Source organism: Haliotis rubra, unplaced genomic scaffold (genome assembly GCF_003918875.1).
Source record: "Haliotis rubra isolate DU_JTF1 unplaced genomic scaffold, ASM391887v1 Scf41, whole genome shotgun sequence".
Classification (NCBI taxonomy): domain Eukaryota; kingdom Metazoa; phylum Mollusca; class Gastropoda; order Lepetellida; family Haliotidae; genus Haliotis; species Haliotis rubra.
The window spans coordinates 3,294,028-3,305,633 of record NW_025767091.1 but is presented as its reverse complement, the minus strand read 5'-3'; positions in this window follow the sequence as shown (position 1 = coordinate 3,305,633).

Below are 11,606 nucleotides of genomic sequence, written 5' to 3'. Positions count from 1 at the left end.
AATCAATGGTTGGTACCTCTTTGGTAGATATACTTACGATATTAACGCTCTTGGTTATATCACAGATTTTGTGTTACACATGAAGTCCGACCAACGCAGTGTTTCGCTTTTGTGAAAAGCACCACAATCATGAGAGCAGGAAGCACTTTGGCGCAAGCATATATTATTTATTGCCAAATAACTGAAAGAGATCAGTCCCTAGAGATGTCAATTTGTTGGTCTGTGTCGAAAGCAAACGCTGTGATCAAGGTCATGTCATAAAATCCCTATGCAAATTAATACTAAATAATCACGAATACCAAATGGATAGTATATGTACATACTTGCAGAGGTATACAAAGTCAAAAGAGAAACTTCACATTCTTTCTTCAGGGCACTTTAAAAACACAAGAGATGGTAAGATGGTTAAATTGTTATTATTTCATTGCTGAGATCTGTGTGATGTACTCGATACACTGACAGTGCCATAATCCGTTCTATTAGGCTACACAGCCGTTCCAAAACATGGGCATATAGAATGTCAAGTCACAAGAATAAAAATGCGAAATTTCTCAGTTCAATATCGTGTATGGCCACCCCGCGCATTCACCACTGCAAAACACCGTCTCCTCATCGACTGCCTGATGCTTGTGAACACGTGGTTGGGGATTCTGCGCCATTGCTCTTGCAAGGAAGCGCCAAGTTCCTGCAAATACTGAGGTTGGTTCCTAAGACCACGAAGCCTTCTCCCAAGTGCATCCCAAACGTGCTCTATTGGATTAAGGTCAGGGGACCTCGATGGCCAGTCCATGACGTTGATTCCAGCGTTTTGAAGGAAATTCCGTGTCAACATAGTGCTATGCGGCCGAGCATTATAATTCTCGAACTGTAGACCTGGGCCATGAGCCGCCATGAAAGGAACGAGTTCAGGGGTGAGCACCTGGTCGCGGTAAGCAGCAGCTGTGAGGTTTCCACGGCCGGTGTAAGATTGAAAACATACCCAGCGTTGACGAAAGGTACCCGGCTAAAGACGGTACTCTTTCAACATTGAATTATTAAACGGACTCAATATTTTCAATATGGACATCGAGAATGGAGATTGGGGTCGATTTTTCAACATTGAACATTTACCCGGCTGCTATTGATAAAATACCCCCGGGTCACGTATTGAAAAGATACCCTCGTTGAATAATGACCCTCGCTGTTTCTACACTGTCAAGTAAGATACATATGTTAAGATATATACGCGTATGCAACGTACCGGACATCTTTGGTTTGATGCAATGTGCGAAATAGCCACTGGTCCGCTAGTCCGTGGCTAGTAAAATTCCAGTCGGGCCAGTAAATCTCCACAGTCACTGGGCCGACTGGCAAGTGAACTTTCATGGGGTGATTTTGAAAACATATAATTCTCTCCGACATCATGCAAGATTATGGCCTGATAAAAATGTTCATCATATTGGCAGCTTAATGATGAAACCCGTGTCTACATTCAAATTTCGGGCTAGTGATATATTTTGTGGGCTAGAAACTTTCAGGCATAGCTTGCCCGACTGGTAAGTACAATTTGGAAACTATTTCGCACACTGGTTGGATGGTGAACATAGACACATTTTAGCTCACCTGGACAAACTTCAGATGAGCTTATGTCGTTGGCTGTATGTCCGTCGTCGTGCGACATCTGTAAACATCATTTCCGAAACTACTTAGCCGATGAGACTGAAACTTGACATTTATGATCCAAACCAAGAGGACACCAAAGGTTGTTAGAGGCATTCCGATCCAATTTCAGATATGGCGACTACAGCGGCCATATACTGAAAATGACATTTTCGCTCTTTAGTCCCCAATTTCTGCAGTGAATCAGCTGAAAGTTGATATATCTGTGCCAGATAGCAAACTCAACAGATTTGCTTTACTTCGCCATTTTACCTATTTGACCCGTTATTCGGCACGGCCTTTAATTTCAGTTGTATCTTTAAACATGTTCTCTGAAATTACTATCTACTTGAGTGATGAAGCTGAACATTTTCATATATCTTCTTGCAATATGTATATAGCCATATTGAAAATGCCATTTTGACTGATTTGTGACTCATTTCTGCAGCAATTCAGCTGAAATTTACTATGTAGATACTGAATAGTAAGAATCAACAAATATAGTGCGGGTTTTGCTGTGCATCGCATTTTACCTTCATTATAAAATTGCCATCTTGTCTCATTAGTGGCTCATTTTCGCACCGATTCAGCTGGAATTTGTTAAATAGCAATGCGTAACGCATGCATATCATGTTACGGATTTGGCTGTGTGTTTTGTTTTGACCTCTTTCGTTGCGCTAAGCACGTTTCCGTAAACTACAGTGCCATGGCACAATTGTTTCTGATATAGTTGTGTTATTGTAGGTCTATGTCTCTTTGATTAATTGTATCATGGCGAGAGTACTTTTGTACTGTTGAAATTGGACCAGTAGTATGTTGCACGTTTTATAACGTATGACAGAAGTAACTTTGTCAGCGTTCCTTGAATGTTGTATACCGTGTGTGTCAAATCTCGTAGATTGTAGTAGAATTATAACTTATAGCATGAACTATTTTCAAGAGTAGATGTCCAATTTTGTTAAAACATGTTGATCACACGTTCTTTCTAACTGTGATATGGATATGTCGTTGTCACAGACGAAACTCAATGTCTGTTTTACTGACACCTATGTGTCTGCCTGGGTGTCTGCTAATGACAATATTCAATACACAACTTCGATCACTGACCACATGCAATTTGAACACCTATCAGGCTATACACCATAAACAAGACGCATTGATTTATGGCCGGAGTTCGGTCGCTGTCACATTATGTAATTACACAAACAGAAAGGTGTGATACTTGTACACATGCCATGTTATGATGTCTGTTGATTGCAAAATGTTATACACAAAAAATGAGCATGTATTTACAAAACCCAACATCTCTATATATACACACACAATGAGCCGTGAGGGCATCTGCAAATGTTGAACCAGCCGTTACACTTGAGTGCACACCCACCCGCTCTGACTGGGTTCGGTATCCCGGCTCCTTCGTTTCTTGGGAAGTAAACCCAAATACAAAATATTGCACTTTTGATTTGCGATTGTACGCTTATAATTTTGTTTATGTGTTTTTTTCATAATCAGCAATGTATATTATATGTGATGAATAAGTGATAATTGTGTTTTAATTATGTTAAATTTGTTGGTTGCATGTGACCTTTAAGTTTATAGCTAATTCCATTTAAGCCTTCTTACTACGAGCTGCAAGCTCTGAGACAACTTGTCTAAGACTACAATTACAAGCGAAAACAAAACATAGATATTTGTAGCAGTTTACCGCTTCAATGTTTCTCTCATCATAAAGCGAGTTTTTAACCGCTAATTCCCCACCTCTCCTAAAAACAAGATTTTTAGTTTTATCTAAATTTACAGTTAATCCCCAGTTATCTGCATACGATTTTAAAGTGTCTAACTGGCACTGAAGACCACCAATAGTATCTGACACAAGAATTACATCATCCGCAAATAACAACATTAGAATTTCAAGTACATCTGGAAACAATTTGTCTCCATGTTTACCATAATTTGTGATTTGTATAGGAAGTTCATTTATAAACAATGAGGATAACATTGGACTCAACATACAACCCTGCCGTAAACCAAATGTACCGTTAACTCGGATTGAACTCTGACACACGATTTCACTGTTTTATATATACTCATGAAAGCAATTTCCAGAGTTTATCTGTATTTACAAAACCAAAAGCTTTTATAAAACCTTCTTCTACACAGATTTTTCTCGATGATAGCATACAATGTGAAGATATGGTAAACAACTGAATAGCCCTTCCGAAAACCAGCTTGAGTTTCAGAAGCTTTATCCATAACATTTGCCCATTTTGTTAGTCTTTCATTTAAAACACAAGTATATATTTTCCCGTGTGAGCTGAGTAAAGGAACTATAATTGCTCTACTCCACATTTGTGGGAAACAACCATTTAAAATATTTTATTGAACATTGCTACTCAAAAGGGCATTATTGTAGATTCACTTGTTTTAATCATTTCTATAAGGACAATACCTGGAGATGTACCATTTTTCATATGTTGTATCACATGGATTCAAATCACTGTTTGGACACTGTTACGCAGTGGAAAATTAAACTAAAACTACATAAATTTTGACTTACCTTTCAATCAACTAAATGTGAAATCTCCTTATAATCAACTAAAAGTGAAATCCCCTTATAATCAACTAAACGTGAAATCCCATTTTTAACGCAATGAGAAATGTGAAATAAACTAATAAATCATGAAGTTTAAACTTAATATGATGAAACTGTCCATCTAGCAACTGTCAAAATGTTAATGGATAATTCTCTCGACTATGTGTATTTCTATTTAATCTATACTTTTCTTGCTAGTTCAACATCTATCACGTGGAGAGATTTACCCATTAACAACCGTCACTAGTGCCTAAAACTTGATCCGTAAATCTTGATTGCTATTTAAGCCCTTTCGAGACAATAACACATATGCCATTGGTAAACAATAACACATATGCCATTTCCAACACCGACATGTGCGTTGATATTTCGTGTCAGCTCGCTGATGTCTCGAAATAGTACACACAAAACATGGATCTTAACGACCAAATTGCTTGAATATAGTTAGTATTAATGTAGTTTGATTAGGTATAATTCGATGATTTGGTCCCATTTCCTCCTGTTGTATGCTGGAAATAAACTGAACGTCTAGTAATAGTAACTAGAAAATTGTTGTTACCACATTATATAATTAATGATAAATAGATCTAACACATTTGATACACATAACTGATTAATTCGAAAATGTATTTGTGCAAAAGTGTAAGTGTGAAAAAAATATAAATAAAGAAGAATATATTTATTGTTTTTCATACATCATTTCAATATACGGCACCCATGAAAGGCCACCTCCTCGTGGTGGGTGCTGGGTCACGCTAAGCGCCTTTCAACCCCCCCGTTGTGGACCCGGGGGGGATATTTTGGTCCACCAACCCGTTTGCCGTGGGTTGCGCCCCTGTGTCGGTGGAGGAAGGGAGTCTGGTGGTTGAGGGCACTGGTTCCAGGAACAGTGTTCCTTTGCCCAACACACCACTTCGCCCCTTACTTCACCTAGACGGGTGGTTGAATGGGCCCGGTTCAACCAATCGGCTGGTCATGCCGAGCCCTGAGCACTAAATTTCATTGCTCTAACATTATTTGGCTTGGTTTTATTTGGACACAATATTGACATGTTTTGTTTTGTGTATCTACTCTGTGATATATATGGATTTTCAAATTTCTGAAATTTTGCCTAGATGCTGGTGCCAGAAGGCGGTGGCTCATGGGCCAATCTGGTAGAATAATTGATTTTTCATTTGTTCTGCTTGAGTATGTCATCCGGGTATCCCTGGTGCTGCAAGTCGGAGACCCACTTGTAATTAGCACTGTTTTCATGATACTCCGTGGTGGGTGGGGAGCTCGGATGATGAAACAATTACTAACTCAACATGGCTTACCAAACTCCCTCGAAAAAGACCAAACGACAACTAGACAATGACAATGAAGAGAATGAATCCACACTTACGGAAAATTGGCCACGTTTCCTTGTTCTTGACACTGTTGACAAGACTCCACTCAAGTTGAACCCTTTTATAATTTCTAAGGGGATATATGGCATTGCAGGCGATGTTAAGAACATCAAACGCTTACGTTCAGGCTCTCTACTGATTGAGTGCAGTCGAAAACAGCAGGCATCGAACCTATTGACAATGCAAACTTTTGCTGGCATCCCTGTTTCAGTCACTCCCCATAGAACCTTGAACACATGCAAAGGCATTATAAGAGACAGAGACCGTTTGCTAGCTGACATGTCAGAACTGGACATTGTATCGGAAATGAAAGATCAGGGTGTGACATATGTCAAACGATTTACCACCCGCAAAACAACGAACTAATTCCGACAAACACATACCTATTTTCATTCTCAACTCCAAGTCTGCCTCAGTCTGTTAACGTTGGTTACTGTAGTATCACAGTTGCAGTCTACATCCCAAATCCATTGAGGTGTTTTCGATGCCAAAAATATGGTCATGGTGTTAACACCTGTACACAGCCAGTGACGTGTGCTCACTGTAGCGAGAGGTCTCATGTGACGGAAGACTGCACTAGTACTGTAAAAAAATGCACAAATTGTTCAGGCAATCACTCAGCCTTTTCCAAGGATTGTAAATTATGGCAAAAGCAAATGGAAATAAACAAAGTTAAATTCACTCAAAACATTAGCTTTACTGATGCTAAAAAGATTGTGGAGTCAACACTACCTAACGAAACTTATGCATCAGTCGTCAGATTACCTTCCGAAACCGTGCCTAAAGTATCCACTTTGTCAATTCAATGTCAAACTGAGCTGACTTGGGTTAAAACTGATAACCCTAAACTTCTCACGCCTGAGCAATCTACTCAGACTTCAGACACAAGTGTTAACACTATGATGATATCTACAGTTCAGGATGAAGAACGCACAGTGTCACATTCTACAGAACAGACTCGTTCTGAAACAAGTTCGAAGGCAAAAAGTACTGGCAAACCGAGAACGGGAACTGGGAAAAAGAGTGGCAGACCACCCAAGGGTTCAGAAAATCGGATAAACTTATTCAATAAATATGGTTCACTCGAGGAGATGGATGTGTCTGAAAACATCCATCCCAGGGCACATAGCTTGTCGCCATCCAAAAAAGTGAGGGGTAGGTCCCCTATCAATCCACCTAAAAGATAGGTCATTTTACTAATATCATGCAGTGGAACTGTAGAGGTCTACAGACAAATTTTAACGAACTACAGCTATTAGTCCAGGATTTAACGCCATCAGCATTCTGTCTGCAAGAAACATATCTGAAACAGACAGATACTTTTACTTTACGTCAGTTCAATGCCTATCATTATTTTTCTCCTCTCGGTGATAGGGCCACTGGAGGATCGTCTATTCTTGTGCGACAAGATGTTATTCACAGTCCTGTTGTCCTTAAAACTAATCTCCACGCTGTTGCAGTGAGACTTACTCTGGGTGTAGCATTTACATTATGCTCTCTGTATATTTCACCTTCCTCTACACTTCAGCAGACTGAACTTCAGTCACTCTATGATCAACTTCCGAAGCCCTGTGTTATTATGGGTGACCTTAACGGTCACAACCCCCTCTGGGGTAGTAACAACACTAATACTAAAGGTAAAATACTAGAAGATTTCATTTCTAATAATGAGTTGTGCATATATAATGATGATTCAAATACTTATCTACATCCTGCAACTGGCACTTATTCTTCTCTGGATTTGTCTCTTGCAGATTCAAACCTCCTGAATGAATTTATTTGGTCTGTGCATAATGACCTTTGTGGAAGTGACCACTTCCCAACTATACTTTCAGAAATAACTCCATCTGATTCTCCATCGTACACAAGATGGAACTTTTCGAAGGCTAACTGGTCTTTATATCGAACTTTATGTCAATCTAAATTGCGACCTGAATGTTTCAGTGATATAACTGATCCCATTCTGATTTTTGCTGACGTTTTAAAGGAAATAGCTGACGAGTGTATACCGAAATCCTCTACGACTCCACATGTACGGAAACCATGGTTTAATACAGACTGTAGACAAGCCAGAAAAGCGAGGAAAAAGGCAGAACATTATTTCCGCCATCATCCAACTGTCCATAATTTAAATAACTTTAAAATACTCAATGCGAAGGCACGTCGTACCTTCAAACAAAACAAACGACAATCTTGGAGGAAATATGTCTCCAAAATAAATTCTCGCACACCCATGTCTAAGGTGTGGAACATGATTCAGAGAATAAAAGGCAAAGGTTCAAAATCTGCTGTTCACCATCTTAAAGATGGTGATAATTTAATTACTGACAAGTCTAAAATTGCAAATAAAATTGGCGAAACTCTTGCCAAAAATTCTTCATTGGCAAACTATGTCCCTGAGTTTCAGAGATATCAGAAACAACAGGAAAAGACAAAACTTAATTTCGAATCACATAACGGTGAAGATTATAATGAAGTGTTTTCATTACATGAGCTACATACTGCTCTTGAGCAAGCTCATGACACTGCAGCAGGTGATGACAATATACATTATCAGCTACTGAAACACTTACCGGAACCATGTCTGATGACACTTTTAGATATATTTGACCAAATATGGACGTCTGGGGAATTTCCTCCTTCATGGCGTAATGCCATTGTAGTCCCAATACCAAAACCCGGCAAGGATCATACAGATCCGTCTAATTACAGACCGATATCCCTAACTAGCTGTGTCTGTAAAACCATGGAACGTATGGTGAATAATAGATTAACTTGGTATCTTGAAACCAACAACCTTATAACCAATATTCAATGTGGTTTCAGGAAAAATCGAAGTACCATTGATCATTTGGTACGTTTAGAATCCTTTGTTAAAAATGCAATCGTTAATAAACAACATGCAGTATCGATATTCTTTGATCTCGAGAAAGCATACGATACCACCTGGAAGCATGGCATTTTAAAGGATTTACATGATTTTGGATTAAGGGGTCGTTTACCTCTTTTTATATCAAAGTTTTTAAAAGACAGGCAATTTCAAGTCCGAGTGGGTTCAACCCTGTCTGACCATTACAATCAGGATCAGGGTGTCCCACAAGGCAGTATTTTGTCTGTCACTTTATTTAGCATTAAGATTAACAGCTTATCCAAGGTTTTAAACGATTCAATTGATGGATCACTTTTTGTGGATGATTTTAACATTTCTTGTCGCGGTAAAAATATGCATACTATTGAACGGCAACTACAGTTGTGTTTAAATAAAATAAATAAATGGTGTCTTGAAAACGGCTTTAAATTTTCTAAATCAAAAACTAATTGTCTACACTTCTGTAGAAAATATAAGCCTCATAAAGACCCAGAACTGTTTTTAAATGGCACTCCCATCAAGGTTGTCAAAGAGGCCAAATTCTTGGGTCTGATTTTCGACTCCCATTTAACCTTTCTTCCGCATATTAAATCCCTAAAAACTAAGTGCCTGAAGGCACTCGATTTATTGAAAGTCGTGTCTAATTCAAGGTGGGGAGGGGATCAAACTACGCTCCTACACCTTTACAGATCACTTGTCCGCTCGAAGCTTGATTATGGCTCCATCGTATATGGTGGAGCCTGTAAAAGCAACTTAAAACTCTTAGATTCAGTCCACCATCAAGGTCTGAGACTTTGTCTTGGGTCTTTTAGAACTTCTCCTATTGATAGTCTCTATGTTGAGGCTGATGAGCCATCTCTTACCCAACGTCGTATCAAACTCTCTTTACAGTATATAACAAAACTCTATTCTAACGAGTCTAATCCTGCATTTAACTGTGTTTTCAATCCTTCTTATGAGGAGTTGTACAACAAAAAGCCTTCTCTTGTTCCGCCTCTTGGTTTAAGAATTAAACCATTTCTTTCTGCTGCCGGCATTGAGCTGGAAAATATAGCTCCTTCCCGTCTTCTTTCTTCTCCGCCTTGGCAATTGGTTAGGCCACAAGTTGACCTAACATTGACTACATTTAAAAAATCAGAAACAAATGAATACAGTATAAACAAGAATTTAGTCAATTAAGAAATAAATATAATACATACAAATCCTTATTTACAGATGGGTCCAAGGATGGTGGCGCAGTGGCATGTGCCACTGTCACTGGATCCAGAACAATATCTTCTAGAATACCTGATAACAGCTCTATATTTACAGCAGAAGCAAACGCCATATTAACGGCTCTTAAATATATTCAACGACATCCTAAACATAAAGAGTACATAATCTTTTCCGATTCCCTTTCATGTCTTCGGGCTATTAAAAATATTTCTCGTAAACATCCACTTTTATTAGAAATTATTGAATTGTATAATGAGCTTGCTACTGGCCAGTGCGACATCGTCTTTTGTTGGTTACCCAGCCACGTTGGCATTTCTGGGAATACCATGGCTGATCTTGCTGCCAAGGCAGCACTCAACAAATCTGTGACACCACTTCTTATTCCATACTCTGATTATAAAGCTGGCATTAGAACTTACATCCGTGATCTGATGCAGAAGAAGTGGGACGCCCAAGTAGGTATTAATAAGTTACATGCAATAAAACCCTATATTGGTTACACCTACTTGGGTTGTCAGTCCAGATTTGAAGAGGTCATTATGCGACGATGTCGCATTGGCCATACCAGATATACTCATGAATATTTATTGAAAGGCGAAGATCCTCCGTTTTGTATCCCTTGTGATGAAAGGATCACAGTCGAGCATGTCTTGCTTGACTGCATTGAATATTCCATCACAAGGGATAAGTATTTTAATGTCAAAACATTGAAGGATCTTTTTAATAATGTTAGTTCTCATTTAGTTATTGCCTTTTTAAAAGAATTAGATTTGTTAACAGATTTGTAAATAGCTAAATATTTTATGATTGGAAGTTCGAATTAGTAACACAGATTGTTAGTGGCTGTATCCTCGAGGGGGGTTAAAGTACTGTAAAATTATTGTCCTCCCGAGAGGGTACGTAAGTCCCAAAACATTCAAAGTAAATTTCAACTTTCCATTTTTTAATCGTAGAATATGTGTCATTTTAACGTATGGCTAGATTTATCTCAATTGCTAACAGCTGAAGGGATGATGTAAATCAAGCTAGGGCCCATGCAGGAAGCAAATGTACTGTAAGTCCCCATGGTCTCTAGTATGGTGATCTAACTTCAGTTGTTAGCCATCTATAGCCCATTTTTATATTGTGTTGTTCCCTCTAGTTAAAATGTTTTAGATTCAATTACTAGTTTTACATGTATATCTGTGATAATCTAAAATTGTTGATAGATTTATAACTTGCTTTAGTCACGATATGGCTGAAATATTGCCGATGTGACTTAAAATCTTAACTCACTCACTCACTCATTTCAATATACTTACATCTATATCTTTTCTTCCATTTTGCATGGGGTTGATCATGGTGACACAATGTAGGCATTGATCTTAAAGTATAACAATAGTCATTGTATGGCAACATCTGCGTGATGCTACCGAGACGTTGATTACACATCGGACCACTGGCGTGTTATCTACTGGATATGGAAAATCACATCATTATGATTATATAAAACTGAATATACCCCTCCAACCCCAGATACAGCAGTGGCTGCTGCAGTTTTTTATGTCATCGGAAAACGGACACATTATGAAATATTAACAGAATGAATCCGATAAACTGTTCACAGAACTGCACCATGATTACTTGTTTAATCATGATTGCAGTAGGTTGTGATATAATCATGGTTTGAAAAGGTGAAGAAAATATCTTCACATTTCTCACATTTTGTTTTAACCAGACATATTCAAATTCAAGTCTAAACAGAATATGTTTTATATGAGTAGCCCATATTGTACAGCCAGTGTCGTCCATTAGATACAATTGGCGAGGCAGACAGTGTTCATCCAAATACAGTAGCCTGCACCAATACTTAATATTTAACCCTTGGTGTACTCAAGTCTGAGAGGGGCTCTGACACAGTCTC